The following is a 21,377-nucleotide window of genomic DNA, read 5'->3' as shown; positions in this document are numbered from 1 at the left end:
GGATTTGTCTCTCTGCGTTCTGTTTTTCCGAGCATAAGGTACAGAGGGCCGCTTCTGAGGGGGTTAAAAAACTGAGTTATTGTGATCAAACTAAATATTGCCCGCAGTGTTGCCTCCAGTACCGTTTTCATGAGGTTAAACCACACAAATGTCTGGAGCCGAGATGCAGGATCTGTAATGCTGATTTAACCCCGGGGTCCGAACACCAGTGCTTTATTCAGCCGGTTAAAAAGGAGCCGCCGCACAATTATAATTAATTATATACACTGTATTGACATGTTGGATCGTGAGTGGTCAGCTAGCGGTGAGAGTTGTGTCAGGGATTTCTTTACGCGGTATCGCGGTCCAAAATACCTCAATTACACATTTATTGCCCACAATGCTAAGGGTTATGATTCTTACATTTTGATGAAGTATCTGGTGGAAAATGGGGTGACCCCAAAAATAATAGCTCAGGGTAGCAAGATCATGTGTTTCACCGACGAAGCTTTCAACTAACGTTACATAGACTCGTTAAATTTCCTCCCCATGAAATTGAGCGCTTTGCCTAAGGCTCTGGGTTTTGAGGCTCAGAAGAAAGGTTGGTTCTGCCATTTTTTTAATACTAAGGACACTCAAAATTATCGAGGGTCCTACCCGCCCGCCTCTTATTATGGGGTTGTTACTATGATGTCTCATGAGAGGGAGGAATTCTTTAAATGGTACAATACGGTTAAGGGAGGTGTTTTTGATTTCCGAGAAGAGATGGCCGCTTATTGTAAAAATGATGTGGTGATCCTTAAAGAAGCCTGTGTGCGTTTCTGCGCCGAGGTTATCAACACATCGGGTCTCGACCCTTTGCAAAGTGTGACCATAGCGTCTCTCTGCATGAAAATGTATCGGTCCAATTTCTTGCAGAAAAACACTATAGCGGTCACCACTTCTGACAACTATCGTGCTAGACAAAAGAACTTTTCGACTGTCTCCATACAGTGGCTGGAATACCTGAGTGCCCGGGATAACATCTTCATCAGACATGCTTTAAATCAAGGGGAAGTCAAAAGCCTTACTACTTAGACGGTTTTAGCGACGTGTTCGGGCGGCGTACCGCTTATGAGTTTGCTGGTTGTATTTACCATGGCTGTCCTCAGTGCTTCGACCCAAACACCTTTAACCCCGTAACACAAAAACTCTGCGGTGATATGTACTATGATTTCCAGGAACGAATTGAAACTTTAAAAAACACCTATGGTTTGAACGTGCTGGTGATTTGGGAACACGAGTGGACGACCCTGAAGCAACAGGATGCGGGGGTACAACGGTTTATGGAAACCTTGGACTTTCCTGAACGTCTAGAGCCCCGGGATGCGTTATTTGGGGGTCGTACCAACGCCCTCTGTTTACATTATGAGGTAAAGGAGGGTGAGAGAGTAGATTACTATGATTTCACCAGTCTGTACCCTTATGTCAACAAGACCAAAATGTACCCGGTGGGGCGTCCAACCATTGTTTATCGTGACTTTCTCGAAATCGGACATTACTTTGGTTTGATCAAAGTCACCATGTACCCTCCTCGCGAGCTGTTCTTACACGTGTTGCCTTACAGTTGTTCGGGAAAATTGATGTTCCCTCTGTGTAGAACGTGTGTGGAAACTGAAAATCAAACTACCTCTTGTCTGCACAGTGATGAAGAGAGAGCGCTGACGGGTGTCTGGTGTAGCATTGAGCTTGACAAGGCGGTGGAGAAAGGTTACAGAGTCGGTAAGGTGTATGAGGTTTGGCATTTTTCTGAAAAACCTGATACTCTTTTTGCTGATTACATTATGACCCATCTGAAAGGGAAACAGGAGGCATCGGGCTATCCCTCATGGTGTGTTGACTCCGCGGCCAAAGAGCGATATGTTCAGCAATATTTTGAAAAGGAAGGGATCCGTCTAGAGCTGGGGAACATAACTGTAAACCCCGCCAAGAGACAAATGTCCAAACTGATTTTAAACAGTCTGTGGGGTAAGTTTGGGGAAAGAAATTACCGTCTAAACACAACCTTGATTAAAACCCCTAAACAGTTTATAGAATTTATGTTTACCAAACAACATGCAGTATCACACTTTCAATTCTTAAATGACCACGTGGCACAGGTCCAGTGGAGGGCCCCTAAAGATTTCCCCACCAAACAGGGGAACGTTAATGTTTTCATAGCGGTTTTTACCACGGCTTACGCCCAGCTTGAACTGTACAACTTAATGGATCAGTTGCAGGAACGCACGCTCTATCAAGATACTGACTCTGTAATCTTTGTCACCAGGCCAGGGGATTGGGTCCCTCCCCTCGGGGACTACCTTGGGGAGTTAACGAGTGAACTAGATCCTCAGGACCACATAGTGGAGTTTGTTTCAGGGGGTCCTAAGACTTACGCATACAGAACGGCTGCGGGTAAGACCTGTATGAAAGTTAAGGGTTTCACTCTGAACCACTGTAACATCAAGCTCATTAACATCAAGTCTCTGACGACCCTGGTAGAAAGTTTTTTAACCGAGAAAGACGCGCCTCCTCGTGAGATTATTACAGCCGGAAATCAGATCTATCGCAATAAAAAGGGGTACACGTTGTAAAATAGATCACTAAACAAATGGTTCAGGGTGGTGTACAATAAAAGAGTGTTGAAGACTGATTATACCACTCTGCCTTATGGATATTAGCGGTGGTTTTGATAACAGACTTCAACACCCTTTCTCCTGTATTATAGCCGGTCCCTCCAATTCGGGGAAGAGCTATCTTATAAAGAACATCATAGAAGATGTGGACGCAACCGTGTCCCAAGCTCTTGACAACATAGTGTGGTGTTACTCTTGCTGGCAACCTCTCTACGATGATTTGGCTTCGAAAAAAAATAATCTGAAATTTGTGCAAGGTCTCCCCGCCTCGTTGTGTGACGATGACTTGTTCCCGCCCGGTCAAACTAATCTAGTGATCCTTGATGACCTGATGGAGCAGGCCGGTGACAACAGTGAAGTGGAAAAAGCTTTCACAAAGTACACTCATCATAGGAATTTAAGTATTATTTATTTAGTTCAAAATCTATTTTTTCAAGGTAAAAAAAGCCGCACTATTAATTTAAATGCCAATGATATAATTCTTTTTAAAAACCCCAGAGATAAACTACAGGTCACCGTCGTGGCTCATCAAATGTACCCTAACCAGACCAAGTTCTTTTTGGAGGCATTTGAGGATGCCACCAAAAAACCCTACGGGTACTTGATTGCGGACTTAAAAGCACAAACCCCAGAAGACTTTCGCCTCAGAACAGGTTTGTGCCCGCCCGATTGGCCGGCAGTGTATGTGCTAAAGAAAAGGAAATAAATAAGAATGTCTGTTCGGATTAAAAGAAATCTGCCGCTTTTGCAAATGTTATTTGAGGGGAGCCCGCGCCATAGGAAAGCTGTGCTGGCAGGGGCCCCCTCGGATTTGATCGAGACCCTGTGTGAAATAGCTTTTAACATCTTACGCGGTAATATACCCCTAACCCCTTCTCAACATTCTAAACTCAAAAAACAAAAAGCGGTTATCAAGATCATCGCTAATAAGAAGTATTCTATTAAAAGAAAAAGAAAGAAGATTAATCAAACCGGGGGTTTTATAGTACCGCTGTTGAGCATAGCCGTGCCTTTCCTAACCAGTCTTCTAGCTTCCAGAGTGGGTTAATAATGGAATATCCTCAGAAAATGTTTTTGATCCCTCAGGAGCAGCTTGAGAAACTGAGAAAAAATGTTTTCGGGCCAGAGCCCATTAGACAAACGGCCGAAAACAACCTGAACTCTGAAATGAAAGCTATACAGGCCAGGGCCGATTTAAATCAGTATTCCAAAGCCCAGTTGTATACCAACACTTTACAGCGCTACCTCCGTCTGGTTAGACAGGGTGAAAAAGATCAAAACATTTTAACTTTAACCATGGCCTCTCAAGAAAATGGTTCTGGGGCTGATGCGGGAGGTACGGTTGATAAAGATGTTGCGGTGACCGAACCTGTTGAGAGTTCAGAGGGAGGTGTTGTAACGGATGTTTTGAGAAACATGCCGGCCAGAAGCAAAAGACATGCAGAATATATCCTGCACAAAATGGTTCAGAAACCGCGGGTAACGGCTTGGAATGAACAGGGTGAATTTGTTTTTAAAGGACAACTGATCAAAGGTTCACACATGTTTGATTTGTTGAAGAGTGTCACTAGCACTAATAAGGTACCCGATAGTCGCCGACCTGTAGGCTGGAATGCTTTCCTACAGGCGATGGCCTGTCTGAACATGCCCCAATCCACAGTTCCTAACCAGGAAACGCGACAAAAAATCCGTCTGTGTAAAGAGGTGGAGCCTGATCTGACTCCGATATCTCATTACTCTGACCGTGCTGAGCGACCATCCTCAGGATCTATCCATCGTTGGGAAGCTTTTTAATCTCATGTTTTTATTTGTCTCCCCTGTAAATAATGACCCGACAAACAATTTTTTTTTTTATTTATTTATTTTTCAAATGTTGTACATTTATTTATAACATAACCCCTGCTTTGTATAAGAATTGTATTGAATAAAAACAAAAACTAATGATTCAAAGGCTGTTTTCATTATTTTTTCACCTTAACACGCATGACATCTTTTAAAATCCTCACAAGAACACCCCATCTGTATACATGGCTGGCCAGGGTCGTAAGTCATTGTGTTATAAGGGGGGGTCCACAGTGTCCTGACAAACTCTGCCACTTTTTTATCATTTTGGCCTAAATCCTCACTGTACAAGGCCATAATATCGGGGTATGACCTTCCATTAGATCTATGATATAAGAAAAACACACAGTGTTGACCACAAGTGAAGGTCTGAAGACTTTGTACTTGACGACCGCTGTAAATGGTTTCTTGACAGTTGTTGAGCAGAAAGTTATTGATCTTCCGAGGGAAAGGTCGGAAATCCGGGGGGTTTGCATAGGAATCAAAAAATTCACCACGGTGGTCCTCCCTTAGATAAATAGCCAGCCAATGTTCTCCGGGCATGTTTTTAGGGTATGTGTTGATTATGTACATTGCAGGTAAATTCTTGATCTTAAATTTAGGCAGCTGATCGCAGGCGTAGACTCCTTGAAACAGTTTCCGTGAGCCGGCCAGGGCATTCATGATGTGGTTGAGCTCTCTGGTGTTCATTTTAATAATAATCATACGGAACGTTTCTCCTCTGATTCACCTCAATAATGTTGTCAAACACAGCATACACGACCATATTTACAGTGCGTGGTAGAGGCTGCTTGAAACGCATCTCCAAACGCATATTGCCCGTCTTCATCAGTGAAAAATGTTGTCCACACTCTTCGTCAGGGGTCAGGTTGAAACCGTACAAGGTGTAACCGCTGCAGTATTCCCGGCGATCGATCAGTAGAGTTTGATCCTTGAGATGGCGACCCGTGGCCAGTACTAGACTGTAATATTCACGAACCGCATTGCCGTTTTCAAAGTCAGCTTGAAAAGGTCTGGATGGAACCTGCACACCATCGACGTACAACGCTATAAATTCCGCATTATAATCTTTAAAGTTAAAGGGGTTCTTGTTGTAAACCCCGGTAAATGCATCATTATCCATGAGGCCTATAATAACCTGTTTTGGGAGCTGTCCTAGAAACAGATTCTCCTGGTTCATCACCCGTGTCCCTGCGGGGATTCTGTGGACTTTCATATAGACTCTTTCGATCGGGTACTCGGCGTTTGCCGTCATTAACGCCTGCGCGTGTCCTAGTTTAACCGCCGGGGAGACGGACACTTTTTTCACAAACAGCGAGGCCGATAATATGGTCAGTTTATATTTTTCAGTATCAGGGGTCATCAGACAAAAAGCACTTTTACTACGGATCATTTTAATTTTAATGTCTACCCCGTTGAGCATGAGTTTTTCTTGGAAAAATATGTCTGCATGGATATGCCCCATTAGCTCAAAGGTCCTCCCTTCTGTTGAAGAGGCCGTTCTTTTTTGCAAACCCTTATTGAGTCCCTCTGGATCCTTGTCGTCCATAGCTTCCGGGATGTCTTTGAAGAAAAGGCCGGGGCTGAACTGTTTGCTTAGGGTCTCCTCACTATAATTAAGGATACACTCCATCATGGCTCTATAGGGGTAAGTATTGCTGCTTTGACTAATGAGCCGATCTCCCAGGGTCACATCCACCTGTGAAAACATGGTGGCCACCGGGTAATTGAAGACCCCAGCGTTGGCCGTCTTCTCGATTGCATCGCCATCCTCATCAGTCACTTTACAGTTCATTAAAATAAATGTGTTATTCAAATCAATATAATCCTCGCCATTGCCAGCTATAAAAAAACTCTTGAGGGGCCGTGTCTGAAATTGCAGAAAGAGGGGGAATCTCTACATATATGCTCTTATCTATACTCGTTTGAGTGTATGGAACTGTAAACAGATCCAGTTCTGATTTGACGCATTCTTCCGATAGACTGTGGACAAAAGACATGTTTAAAAGATGTATCCTGAGGCTCTATTTTTCTTTCTTTGAGACTTTCTTTTTGCAGGTTTTTTCTTGTGCTGCTTCCTTCTCCGAGTGTTTCCACGATATGTTGGAGAATGAGAGATTCTTCGTTTTTTGTTAGCCACGGATCTTCGTCGCCCCCTGGTGGACACATGCTGTTTCTTCTTTTACCCCCCCTCCTCGATATTACCATGAGACCCGAACCCTCCTGATGCTCATGGCTAGCTGCCCGGTTCATAACATTGGTGAACACGTCACTAACAATATTTTTAGCCGCTGATTTCAAGTGGGGTCTGGCTATAGCAAAGCCTCTCTTAAGCAGGGGTACGGCCATTCTAAAGAGACCACGAAAGAGTCCTCCTAGACCGGCGCCATACATTGTGGGGGCTCCTACAATACCGGGCAAGCCGTTCCCGGCTTGCATCTTGTAATAATCCACATAGGCGCTAGGATCTACATAACCCCTCGAGGTAGCCATTTTAATAATGTACACACTGTTTCAGGGGTCGAAAATGTAGTTTGACAATAACTTTACCGAAGCGGAAGGGTACGTTGATATTCTGATCCGATTTGACTTCGATCGTGATGTTGTCAAAGTGGGTCTTTGAGACTGGTACGTAGTGTGGCTTGTCATAAGTAATTGTGACCATGTCATTGCTTTTACCTTTAATAAGTACATTTCTCAAAAGGGGGACATAACTATCCCCGACCCTCTGGTGGGTTATGATATCCGTATACACATAAAGAGTGTAAAAGCCGCCCCACCACTTCTGAGAACCTGCTCTCTGTGTCAGAATAGAACCCTAATATACGCCCCAGTTGGCCGCTGGTTTGAATGCTAATACCTGGTTTTGACACCTTGTACACTCTGTTTTTAATAGGGTTGTAATATAGCTTGATGTTGGGGGTGCCTTCTGAGAACTGTTTATGAATCTCATCTAATATTTTATCCACATTGTCATAATAACCTCCTTGTATCGTGAATATCCATTGATTTTAACATCATCAAAAATGGCGAAGGTGGCATCCTTATCTTGTAAAACAGCCCAAGTGTAAGGATACTGTATTTCCGCCAACCCCACTTCCCACGACCCCCTTAGATCTATAGATTTTCCAAATTGTACCGTGTAACTGGATATTTCATTTTTAGGGTATATATCGAGAGAGGCGTTACTGGGTAGAGTCACGTAGAAGCCTCCTGATTCCATCTTGAGTACCGAAAGTAATGCCCCCATCACACCCGCGGGCATGTTGTTATAAGGATTGAATATCGCAAACCTGTTGTTCCGGGACCCAACTATTGAACTTTTCAGGCCATCCAAGCCATTTCACCAACACATATTTTTTCCGGTTCTGGGTTTTTTCAGCTAATATCTTTTCAACTCTGTATACACTGTCTTTACCCACAATCATTTTTTGTAACTCGGCTTCGTAAAACGTTCCTTCTATATCCTCCCCGTCATAGTCTTTTAACCGGTACACGGGGGGGTCTCTAGCCAACTGTTCGGTAACTGTAAAATATTCGTCAGAAAATGTTTGTTCATAACCTTTGGCAAAAGTACTCCTTAGCTTTGAAACGCGAACCACATCACCGATGTTGAACTTATAAGTAGTTTTTCCCTTCTTAATAAATGGTCCGTATAATTCTTTATAGACCTTAAAAGAATTACTTTGATCAACATCTATCGGCTTCATTTTAATACTGGTGTGATACCCTTGGTTGTAAGCATCGATAAAATCCTGAACTTTATCAAAATACTTGAACGTGTTGACCGCTGTAAAATATCTCCACATTTTGGTCTTCATGGTGCGGTTAAACCTCTCCACTACCGATGCCTTAAGCTCATTACCGGTGGTGAAATGATGTATTTTGTGTCTCTTCAGTAGATTCTGAAATTCTCTGTTGAGAAACTCTTTTCCTTTATCAGTCTGCAGTTTTTTAGGACATCGACCCTGGGACAATATATCCTCAAAGGCCCTTGTCACCGCCCGACCTGTTTTTTTATGTAGAATGCGAGCCCAGGCATATTTTGATAACACATCGATACACATCAACATCAATTTGTGACCATTGTTATGTTTTGATAAATTTGACATATCGACTAGATCCATTTGCCATTGTGAGTCTATGTCAGTTGCATATACGCGGTTTCTTTTAAAGTTAATCCTGAGAGGTTTATGTAAGGTATAGGCGTCTTGTTCCCGTAACCATTCTGAAACAACCACATCATTAACCTTCACTCCGGCCTCAGCGAGTCCTCTTTGAAAACCCTTCTTACCCGCCAAACCCCCAATCTTGGCTGGGTTGTAGTATAGTTCCTGCATTTGGGGAGCTTGCCGAGTCATTCTGTCAAATAACCAAACAGACCCACACTATGCGCAAAGTTTTTATACAAGGTTTTTTATTCAACTTCAGGAGAGCAGATACCCCTTTTTAGACATTTGAGAAAAGTATAACATACACAACAATTTTTTCTACGGTCCAGACAAAAAGAAATCAGATGATTGGTTACTTGATCTACATCAACAAATATACCTGTTTCTTTATCTTGTAGGCACACACCTCAGTTACATATGTAAATAAAACAACAATATGACCTATTTTAAAAGTAAACAGAGGTGTATTAAACATGCTCAGCAAAAGGTCATACAGATGTTGATGAAATGGCCTAATATCATTCTTGGCCCCCTTGAGCGCTTCATCCCAGTGTTCGTACCCCCCGGTCTTTGTTACAGCAGCCATTCACTTTTCCAGGTTTGAAAGTTGATCCTCATCGATGGTTAAATCTGTAGAGAAAAGGCTCGCGTTGGCTACTTTTCTGTCAAGCACATGGTGTAATAGCGCTCTCAGGTTAGCTGCAGAGTGTTGATGACAGAACCAGTTGCAGAAGCAGTCCAGAACATTCCCCATGTTCAAAGTCCCTTAGTTCAGGTCAGAGTCTGAATCAGTGGCGTAGATGTCGAATTCCTCGTCGCTGCCCCCAGCTTTAACTTCTTTACGGAAGAAATAAGCTTTTAGCTTGCCAGCGGTTTTTCTACTCGGCTCATCCAGGTCATTGACCAGCTGCCCAAGTTTCTCTATTATAAACGGCTCCTTTTTCAGCTCCAGCAAAATCTCATCTATGATTTTCTGGACTTGTCCCGCAGTGACATGTATGTGGGAGTAAGACAGCGCCTTGATTAGTGCCGGTTTCAGCCACGGTTTGTTCAGTCTTCTGTAAAACACGTTGAAATAGAACAGGAAATAGTAACGGTCTGGTTCAAACAAACAACTGTGTCTCAACTGACTGGGGTGATTCACTTCACACCCCCGACAGACTTCTTTCAGAGCTCGGTCGATGAGAGCACTCAGAATATACACCAGGGTGCTTTTAACCACTCTGCTTACTTGGTCACATACCCCGGGCATAAATCCTGCGTCTTCATCACGCCCCTGGGACAGTCCGATGCTCATTGGGTCGCCTGGTGGTTTGTGGGGTGTTTCTACATCCATTGGACTGACCCCCTCCTGAGACGCACAGACGGTAGACAGTTCGGCAAAATCGAGGCCCTCCATGAGCTCCAGAGGCTGGGGATCCCCGAGACTCATTTGGACATCCATCGCACCGCATGTTGTTTCGTCCTGAGGGACCGGGGTCTGAGGTCTTGGAGGGTAACCGCAGTCAGAGGGTTCCAGAGTGTATACAAAATCTGGGGAATAGAACCAGGGGTGATCCCGGGTTTGAAGAGGCCTGTAGAGCCTGTCGACGTCCGCAGCTTTAGGGTAAGACATTCTCTTTAATTTTAAACCATGAATGAATTGTTGCGCCTTTTATCCTATCTCTTCACTACGTCACGACACACCGCCCTCTTAGAAGAGAGTAGCCCCTGAGCCGTCAGACCCCCCTCCAAAACCCCACACGTCGTCGGTTTTTTCATCGTCGTCGTCATTCAAGGGGGATATATAATCCATAATCCAGCATATTCTCCTTCTAACCAAATCCAGTTGCGAACATTTGGTCAAGATGTCAAAACCATCATTTATACAGTTTATGACCTCTTTCAAGAACGGCCAGTCCACGGCGTCAAACATAATTTCAGTAACCTGTTTTTCTGGATCCTCCACACCCCCTTCAATAGGGTTTGTAATCAGGGTACTGCTAAACAAAACCTTACGATCTGTAGTTAGAGATAGACTCTTCACCACTCTACCGTAGTTCTGCAAGCTTTCCCATTCACACCTTTCAAAACCCTGAGTCGGAGACTCCATTTCGCATTCTCTTGGACCCTCTTGCAAGCCTTCTAGAGTCTTATCCACAAGCCCCAGATCTCTCCAGGCCATCACCTTCAACCAGTCCTCATAAGAGTATTCAATTACCGTCTCAAAAGGTTCCAACGTACCCTCCTTCTCTCCCAAAGCAAAAAGCTCCACTCCAACATAGCTGGGATCCCTTTTAAAGCGCAGGGCGACCTGCCTTTGAAAGAGTTTCCAAAGTGTCCTGATGTGCCCTTTAGCAATGCCAAACAGGTCTGTGAAAATGGCATCCTTTCGCAGCACTTCAGACGCCATCTCACAGTCTAGCCGACCTGAAATGCGTGAGCCCGTTTTACGAGCAGGCTTCAACGGTAATCGTTTGAAGCAAGACGTGGCGGTGTCAGTTTCCGTAGTGTAGCGGTTATCACGTTTGCCTAACGTGCGAAAGGTCCCCCGATAGAAATCAGGCGGAAACAGCCTGCTGTGGGCCGGTCCTTTTCGTCCTGCTTGCCCTCGTGGTTCCCCGGAGGCGGTGGGTGGTTTTTCTTCATTGGAGTGCCCGAAATCGGTGCACTCAGAGCGTCCGTCCGTCGACAGGTTGAAATTGTAAACGCTGGTGTAGCCACTTTTAATTAAAATCTGATGATGTTGATGATGTTGTTGTTGTTGTTGTTGTTGTTGATGTTGTTCTTGTTGTTCTTGTTGTCGTCGTAGTCACCGTCATTATTAATGTTAAAGTAAAGCAGTAGTTAGATTTGTTGCTATCGTAAGGTGTAGAACGCACAATAGCTCTGTGATTGTCTGATGGTGGCACAAGACGAGCAGCAGCTGTTTGAACAAGCCATTGAGCATCACCTTGTTGGTGTAAGTGTAAGTCTTGTCATAGCTCAGGGCGTTCTTCCTTTGAAAGAGTTTCCAAAGTGTCCTGATGTGCCCTTGAGCAATGCAAAATAGGTCAGTGAAAATAGAAACCTTTATCTCACAGGCTGGCCCATGGGAAACGCCTGTGTGCGTTTTACCAGCCGGCTTCGATGGGAGCCATTCGAAACGCCAGGACTGGTCGGTTTCCGTAGTGTAGTGGCTATTACGTTCGCCTCACACGCAAAAATTCCCTGGTTCGAAAACGGCCGGAAACAACCCGAGGTGCACGCGTGCCAGTGCCGTGTTACCCGTCCCCATCTCTCTGCCCCAAGGCTGGCCGTCGTTTTCTCTTCCTCGGAGTGGCAAAAATTCCTGACCTTGAGAACAAACGATCGCAGAAGGGAAGCTTTGCGAGGCGCTGGAACTGACACTTTTAAAATCGATACATGTTGTTGCTGTTACAATACGACCGTAGCAGGATCGGCGACATTGCTGTTACTCTTATGTAGTTGAAGGCGCAGTATAGCTCTGATAGTCTGGTGGTGACGGAAGACCACCAGCCGTTTGAACAAGCCATTCAGCATCACCTTGTTGGGCTAAGTGCAGGCACTGTCAGAGCGCAGGGCGTCCTGCCTTTGAAAGAGTTTCCGAAGTATCCTGATGTGCCCTTTAGCAATGCCAAACAGGTCAGTGAAAATGGCATCCTTTCGCGGCACTACAGACGCCATCTCACAGCCTAGCCGACCTGAAACGCCTGAGCCCGTTTTACCAGCAGGCTCCAACGGTAACCGTTCGAAGCAAGAGGCCACAGTGTCAGTTTCCGTAGTGTAGCAGTCATCACGTTTGCCTAACGCGCGAAAGGTCCCCCGTTCGAAACCGGGCGGAAACAGCCTGTTGTGGGCCGGTCCTTTTCATCCTGCTTGCCCTCGTGGTTCCCTGGAGGCAGTGGGTGGCTTTTCTTCATTGGAGTGCCCGAAATCGGTGCACTCAGAGCGTCCGTCCGTCGACAGGTTGAAATTGTAAACGCTGGTGTAGCCACTTTTAATTGAAATATGATGATGATGATGATGATGTTGTTGTTCTTGTTCTTGTTGTTGTTGTTGTTCTTGTTTTTCTTGTTGTCGTCGTGGTCGCCGTCATTATTATTGTTAAAGTAAAGCAGTAGTTAGATTTGTTGCTACCGTAAGGTGTAGAAGGCACAATAGCTTTGTGATTGTCTGATGGTGGCACAAGACGAGCAGCAGCTGTTTGAACAAGCCATTGAGCATCACCTTGTTGGGGTAAGTGTAAGTCTTGTCATAGCTCAGGGCGTTCTTCCTTTGAAAGAGTTTCCAAAGTGTCCTGATGTGCCCTTGAGCAATGCAAAATAGGTCAGTGAAAATAGAAACCTTTATCTCACAGGCTGGCCCACGGGAAACCCCCGTGCGCGTTTTACCAGCCGGCTTCGATGGGAGCCATTTGAAACACCAGGACGGGTCGGTTTCCGTAGTGTAGTGGCTATCACGTTCGCCTCACACGCGAAAGGTCCCTGGTTCGAAACCGGGCGGAAACAACCCGCGGTGCACGCGTGCCAGTGCCGTGTTACCCGTCGCCATCTCTCTGCCCCAAGGCCGGCCGTCGTTTTCTCTTCCTCGGAGTGGCAAGAAATCCTGACCTTGAGAACAAACGATCGCAGAAGGGTAGCTTTGCGAGGCACTGGAACTGACACTTTTAAAATCGATACATGTTGTTGCGTTACAATACGACCGTAGCAGGATCGGCGACATTGCTGTTACTCTTATGTAGTTGAAGGCGCAGTATAGCTCTGATAGTCTGGTGGTGACGGAAGACCACCAGCCGTTTGAACAAGCCATTCAGCATCACCTTGTAGGGCTAAACGCAGGCACTGTCAGAGCGCAGGTCGTCCTGCCTTTGAAAGAGTTTCCGAAGTGTCCCGAAATCGGTGCACTCAGAGCGTTCGTCCATCGACAGGTTGAAATTGTAAACGCTGGTGTAGCCACTTTTAATTAAAATCTGATGATGATGATGTTGTTGTTGTTATTCTTGTTGTCGTCGTAGTCGCCGTCATTATTAATGTTAAAGTAAAGCAGTAGTTAGATTTGTTGCTACCGTAAGGTGTAGAAGGCACAATAGCTCTGATAGTCTGGTGGTGAAGGAAGACCACCAGACGTTTGAACAAGCCATTCAGCATCACCTTGTTGGGTTAAGTGCAGGCACTGTCAGAGCGCAGGGCGTCCTGCCTTTAAAAGAGTTTCCGAAGTGTCCTGATGTGCCCTTTAGCAATGCCAAACAGGTCAGTGAAAATGGCATCCTTTCGCCGCACTTCAGACGCCATCTCACAGCCTAGCCGACCTGAAACACCTGAGCCCGTTTTACCAGCAGGCTTTAACGGTAACCATTTGAAGCAAGAGGCAGCGGTGTCAGTTTCCGTAGTGTAGCGGTTATCACGTTCGCCTAACGCGCGAAAGGTCCCCGGTTTGAAACCGGGCGGAAACAGCCTACTGTGGGCTGGCCCTTTTCGTCATTCTTGCCCTCGTGGTTCCCCGGAGGCGGTGGGTGTCTTTTCTTCATTGGAGTGCCCGCAATCGATGCACTCAGAGCGTCCGTCCGTCGACAGGTTGAAATTGTAAACGCTGGTGTAGCCACTTTTAATTAAAATCTGATGATGATGATGATGATGATGTTGTTGTTGTTGTTCTTGTTGTTGTTGTTCTTGTTGTCATCGTGGTCGCCGTCATTATTATTGTTAAAGTAAAGCAGTAGTTAGATTTGTTGCTACCGTAAGGTGTAGAAGACAACAGTTGGTATGGCGTGTGATATCAAAACATTCAGAATACTTTTAACCTATATAATTTATAAGCTTTGTAAAATAAACCCAAATATATCTTTTGCGGGGATAAACGCTGTTCTGAGTAGTTTGTGACTTGTTTAATACCAAACAAAGCATCGCTATAAAAAAAAAAAAAATCACTGTAAAAGCGCTAGTTTTTTTGATCTTTATAGTTATTTTCTAGGCTCAGGTTGTTTTTTAGTGCTTATAAAGGCCTGAAATATTCTTAGTGGTTGTTGACTATAGGTCTTGATGTTTAAAAATGTTTTTTTGAGAGACCAAAAGGTTCTAATAAAAGTTTAGAGTAGAGAGGAGAGAGATCGTCTCCATCTTGGTTTCTATTTGAAATTTGATGCAGTGTCATTTTATTGGTTGGTTTTGATATGTTAATTGGTAACAGGGCGGCACAAAGGCCAGACCAGAACAATGCCTTACAAGCAGATCCGGCATGTGGCCATCAGTATAAGTATGAAGGTCTGGTCTTCAGCTCGACAGACTCATGCTGACCTTTCGATTTAAGACTAAAGATCAACAATGTCCGGAAACAACATCAGCGATTCGATTTAAACGAGTTTTTAGGCAAGTCTTCAGATTCTTTTCATTGACTCAGAGCGTGTTGTGTGCATGTATTGTAAATAAGGCTATAACATCTGTTTTAAGTTCTGTAAAATTATTTTTCAGCCAGTCAACAGGAGTTAATTCCCAACGCTGAGGAGATCATCTGGAACAACGACGGTAAGATTTTTGTGTTTGCGCTCATGGGTTCTTATGCATGGGTGTGTGTGGTTTTGAAGCGGCTCATTAGAGTTATGAAAACGTTTTAATATATATTAATGCCGGTCTCTTTAATTACACAGAAACTATCGAAAGGCCTGTGATTAATGTCTCCGAGGATCGACCAAGAGAAGTGGTTGTCCCTAGACAGGCTGTCTGCCGACCGGGTAAGAACTAAACCCCTGTTTGTTTGTATAACGTTTCTGTAAGATGTTTGAGTCCAGTTTTGTTAATTTTAAAAAATTATCCTGTCTAACAGTATTAAGAAACGTGGTTCGAGACAACGAAAGGCCTTCCACATCGAGGGCTTGTTTCGTTTTACCTTCGAGAACCGTAACCTTTCAAGAATCTGAAAGGCCGTCAGCCCCGGTATCTGATAGCTGTGAGTATATATCTGCAGCCTGTAAGAGGTTAAAGCTTTTTATAAAGCGGTGTGGTTAAAGGTTAAACATGTCTCTTACCTTCACAGCGGTGCAAAAAGCTAAACCAGCCGAAAAACATAAGAAACGATTATTCTGTGGAGGTAAGTAAGATCTTTCAAACTTTAATGTTTTTAAAAGGGCTTTGTTTGCCCGTTGAGGGCTAATATTTAAGCGATGGGTGACCGTTTCCTGTAGGGCGGGGGGTTCTGGGAAAGATCTTTAGAAGTCCGGACAGGTCTATGCTTGTTTCTGGGGAACGTGTTTAGAAATGACCGATTGCCGTACCGTCTGGTTAGGAAGTAAAGCCGTCCGAAAGGGTTTAGTAAGTTGTTTGGCTTATCTCCCGCTATTATACTTCTGTTTTAAAGTGGTTGTAGGAAAAGGCTTGAAGGTGTTCATTGTATTTAATATTTAAACAGATCGTGAAAACGTTTGTGAAACAGGAAGTCCCGGGATCAGGAAGCGTTTACACTTGGAAGGTTCGTTTAAAAATGAAATGTTGTTGTGTGTGTGTGTGTTTTATTAACAATATTACAGTTTTTAAAGAAACATTTAAGAAACAGTTTATTTACAGCGGCTTCTCTGTTTTAAATTTATTATCAAGTCCTAATAAATATATTGTCTGTAAATAATAAGGCGTTGTAGTGAATGTCTAAGGCTATTTTCAAAGGTCTAAAAAAGCTAAAGGTTTTGAATGTCCTGGACATGTTGTTTTAAGTTTGATTTCTGTCGCCGTTTAAAGATGTAAATGTAATGTATATTTTTATTCTTCCCAAGACTCTTGGGATAGTCATTCTGTGAATGAGCTATTGAGGACAATTACCCCGTCTAAGTGGGATCAAACATCTTTCCCGGTGAGATCACCGAGAGGATCCCCCACGGTGGTCTTGGAGACCCCCCAACATCTACTCAGGCCACAGCCTTCTGGGGGTAATTCAACACCCCAGATTCAGCCCGCCGCATTGTCGGGCGGAACAAATACAGGCATCCAACAACCTCAGGGGTCGCCGTCAGTCAGGGCTGACACACCACCCAACGACGGCCTAGTTTCAACATCGTCCCCCCAGACCCATTTCTTGGCTACCGAAACGCGGAACAGTAACCCCGCGCTTGGCCAGGGTGTCACCGCAAAGGCCTTCTTGGTCTCCGTCCATGAGTATACACTCGCTCCTTGCCTCCTTCGACCGAGATTTACCGGAGCGACCATCCTTTGAAGCTGAGCCAGGCCACCAGCCCCCGGAGCTACTTCCTGAAGGTCGGCATGAGTTGCTACATACTTTGTTACAAAATCAAAGACTTGTGTTAGTGGGGCAAAACCTGCTGATAGAGAGCCAAAACACCCTTATTAATACCCTTACTAACGAATTGTACCGTATTTAATGTTTTAATAGACACAAAACGCCTTACTATTGTGGGTTGTTGGAAAAATAAAAAATAAATTAAAAAATGTCCTGACTTGGTAAAAGAACTCACAAACTAAAGGATTATGAACAAGCTAGGGCCCCAAAAAGACCTTCCCGAGAGAACATCCCCGGCCCTGTTGTGAACTCCTCTGATGTCCCAATGAACCTGGAACTATTACAAATGATAAATGATTTAAATAACCCCCAATTACCACCGATAGAATGTGAATTAACAGACTTACCGGTGAACCCCGACCTGTTACAGATGGTCAATGATCTAAATAACCACCTCCCACCGGTAGCGCTTATAGAGGTTCACCCCCTAGTTCACCCCGATTTGTTTGAAATGGTGGAGTCTTTGGAGGAGCTACCCCGACCAAATTCTGCCCCTATTATAAATGATTTGAAACAATTAGAACACAGGATGGCGGCAGAAGCAGCCATCACTATAGAGGAGGGTCTTGACATTAACCGGTTGGATATCTTTGAAGGACTTTTACAGGCTTTCAATGAGCCTCCTCAAAAAGGGGGTTTTGTAGATGTCAGCAGTGGGGGTGTTCGGAATGTGGAGGGTTCTGAGACTGATAAGGCTGTGGAGGACATGCTCTGTGAGAATGTAGGGGGTGAAGGCTTTGTTCAAAATGATGATGTGTCCAAGAGTACCAGTGATCCCGTGATTATAGATAGACCGGCCTATAACAATTTTGAAATGATTCAGCGTTTTAATTTTGCAGAACTTTTAAATTGTGACAATTATGCAGAAATATTTGTCAACATACACGAGGCCTTGCAGAAAATGCTTGAACAGGTTGCTGAAAGGGTCAGACCTCGAGATGTTGTACAGTTAGAACTCAGAGGGGATGATTTGTTTAGCAACCTATCTGTAATGCTGAGTGGAGATAATTTAGATGTCTGGCTAAAATCGAAGCGTTATTGCAAAGAAACGCAGCCATCTTAGCTGATGAAAGTCTGTCTCTGGTAATGAATGTGGTTCGTAACCCTGAGGGTGGGGCGCTTAGAAGACTGTCGAAATGCTTGAAGAACGACATAATTAGGACCAAGCTCAGGCAATTAGTGGTGAGTTCCAGTGGGGACAATAAGCTCTGTTTTGCTTACAGTTTAATAAAACTACTCACCCCCGACATGCCTGAACCCCAAGCTCTGCAAGAGGCTTTAATGCTTCATCAGAGGGCCGGCTTAAACTCTCAACAGATGGTTGCCTTTTCAGACATCACCAAGTTGCAGGAACATAACTGTAAACCCCGCCAAGAGACAAATGTCCAAACTGATTTTAAACAGTCTGTGGGGTAAGTTTGGGGAAAGAAATTACCGTCTAAACACAACCTTGATTAAAACCCCTGAACAGTTTATAGAATTTATGTTTTCCAAACAACATGCAGTATCACACTTTCAATTCTTAAATGACCACGTGGCACAGGTCCAGTGGAGGGCCCCTAAAGATTTCCCCACCAAACAGGGGAACGTTAATGTTTTCATAGCGGTTTTTACCACGGCTTACGCCCGGCTTGAACTGTACAACTTAATGGATCAGTTGCAGGAACGCACGCTCTATCATGATACTGACTCTGTAATCTTTGTCACCAGGCCAGGGGATTGGGTCCCTCCCCTCGGGGACTACCTTGGGGAGTTAACGAGCGAACTAGATCCTCAGGACCACATAGTGGAGTTTGTTTCAGGGGGTCCTAAGACGCATACAGAACGGCTGCGGGTAAGACCTGTATGAAAGTTAAGGGTTTCACTCTGAACCATTGTAACAACAAGCTCATTAACATCAAGTCTCTGAAGACCCTGGTAGAAAGTTTTGTAACCGAGAAAGACGCGCCTCCTCGTGAGATTATTACAGCCGGAAATCAGATCTATCGCAATAAAAAGGGGTACACGTTGGAAAATAGATCACTAAACAAACGGTTCAGGGTGGTGTACAATAAAAGAGTGTTGAAGACTGATTATACCACTCTGCCTTATGGATATTAGCGGTGGTTTTGATAACAGACTTCAACACCCTTTCTCCTGTATTATAGCCGGTCCCTCCAATTCGGGGAAGAGCTATCTTATAAAGAACATCATAGAAGATGTGGACGCAACCGTGTCCCAAGCTCTTGACAACATAGTGTGGTGTTACTCTTGCTGGCAACCTCTCTACGATGATTTGGCTTCGAAAAAAAATAATCTGAAATTTGTGCAAGGTCTCCCCGCCTCGTTGTGTGACGATGACTTGTTCCCGCCCGGTCAAACTAATCTAGTGATCCTTGATGACCTGATGGAGCAGGCCGGTGACAACAGTGAAGTGGAAAAAGCTTTCACAAAGTACACTCATCATAGGAATTTAAGTATTCTTTATTTAGTTCAAAATCTATTTTTTCAAGGTAAAAAAAAGCCGCACTATTAATTTAAATGCCAATTATATAATTCTTTTTAAAAACCCCAGAGATAAACTACAAGTCACCGTCTTGGCTCGTCAAATGTACCCTAACCAGACCAAGTTCTTTTTGGAGGCATTTGAGGATGCCACCAAAAAACCCTACGGGTACTTGATTGCAGACTTAAAAGCACAAACCCCAGAAGACTTTCGCCTCAGAACAGGTTTGTGCCCGCCCGATTGGCCGGCAGTGTATGTGCTAAAGAAAAGGAAATAAATAAGAATGTCTGTTCGGATTAAAAGAAATCTGCCACTTTTGCAAATGTTATTTGAGGGGAGCCCGCGCCATAGGAAAGCTGTGCTGGCAGGGGCCCCCTCGGATTTGATCGAGACCCTGTGTGAAATAGCTTTTAACATCTTACGCGGTAATATACCCCTAACCCCTTCTCAACATTCTAAACTCAAAAAACAAAAAGCGGTTATCAAGATCATCACTAATAAGAAGTATTCTATTAAAAGAAAAAGAAAGAAGATTAATCAAACCGGGGGTTTTATAGGACCGCTGTTGAGCATAGCCATGCCTTTCCTAACCAGTCTTCTAGCTTCCAGAGTGGGTTAATAATGGAATATGCTCAGAAAATGTTTTTGATCCCTCAGGAGCAGCTTGAGAAACTGAGAAAAAATGTTGTCGGGCCAGAGCCCATTAGACAAACGGCCGAAAACAACCTGGACTCTGAAATGAATGCTATACAGGCCAGGGCCGATTTAAATCAGTATTCCAAAGCCCAGTTGTATACCAACACGTTACAGCGCTACCTCCGTCTGGTTAGACAGGGTGAAAAAGATCAAAACATTTTAACTTTAACCATGGCCTCTCAAGAAAATGGTTCTGGGGCTGATGCGGGGGGTACGGTTGATAAAGATGTTGCGGTGACCGAACCTGTTGAGAGTTCAGAGGGAGATGTTGTAACGGATGTTTTGAGAAACATGCCGGCCAGAAGCAAAAGACATGCACAATATATCCTGCACAAAATGGTTCAGAAACCGCGGGTAACGGCTTGGAATGAACAGGGTGAATTTGTTTTTAAAGGACAACTGATCAAAGGTTCACACGTTTGATTTGTTGAAGAGTGTCACTAGCACTAATAAGGTACCCGATAGTCGCCGACCTGTAGGCTGGAATGCTTTCCTACAGGCGATGGCCTGTCTGAACATGCCCCAATCCACAGTTCCTAACCAGGAAACGCGACAAAAAATCCATCTGTGTAAAGAGGTGGAGCCTGATCTGACTCCGATATCTCATTACTCTGACCGTGCTGAGCGACCATCCTCAGGATCTATCCATCGTTGGGAAGCTTATTAATCTCATGTTTTTATTTGTCTCCCCTGTAAATAATGACCCGACAAACAATTTTTTATTTTATTTTTTTTATTTTCAAATGTTGTACATTTATTTATAACATAACCCGTGCTTTGTATTAGAATTGTTTTGAATAAAAACAAAACTAATGATTCAAAGGCTGTTTTCATTATTTTTTCACCTTAACACGCATGACATCTTTTAAAATCCTCACAAGAACACCCCATCTGTATACATGGCTGTCTAGGGTCGTAAGTCATTGTGTTATAAGGGGGGGTCCACAGTGTACTGACAAACTCTGCCACTTTTTTATCATTTTGGCCTAAATCCTCACTGTACAAGGCCATAATATCGGGGTATGACCTTCCTTTAGATCTATGATATAAGAAAAACACACAGTGTTGACCACAAGTGAAGGTCTGAAGACTTTGTACTTGACGACCGCTGTAAATGGTTTCTTGACAGTTGTTGAGCAGAAAGTTATTGATCTTCCGAGGGAAAGGTCTGAAATCCGGGGGGTTTGCATAGGAATCAAAAAATTCACCACGGTGGTCCTCCCTTAGATAAATAGCCAGCCAATGTTCTCCGGGCATATTTTTAGGGTGTGTGTTGATTATGTACAT

At 44.1% G+C, this 21,377-nt stretch overlaps 2 non-coding genes across 2 annotated transcripts; both read left to right on the top strand.

Moving 5' to 3' along the window:
* Positions 1-13,064: 13,064 nt before the first annotated feature.
* Positions 13,065-13,137, top strand: trnav-cac (transfer RNA valine (anticodon CAC)). Its single transcript has one exon. It is a non-coding gene; the product is annotated as a tRNA-Val (tRNA).
* An 871-nt stretch (positions 13,138-14,008) lies between these two features.
* Positions 14,009-14,081, top strand: trnav-aac (transfer RNA valine (anticodon AAC)). The gene has a single exon. It is a non-coding gene; the product is annotated as a tRNA-Val (tRNA).
* Positions 14,082-21,377: the final 7,296 nt, after the last annotated feature.

Source organism: Amia ocellicauda (genome assembly GCF_036373705.1).
Source record: "Amia ocellicauda isolate fAmiCal2 chromosome 11 unlocalized genomic scaffold, fAmiCal2.hap1 SUPER_11_unloc_2, whole genome shotgun sequence".
In the NCBI taxonomy this organism is placed as follows: domain Eukaryota; kingdom Metazoa; phylum Chordata; class Actinopteri; order Amiiformes; family Amiidae; genus Amia; species Amia ocellicauda.
This window is presented reverse-complemented; position numbering and strand designations above follow the sequence as displayed.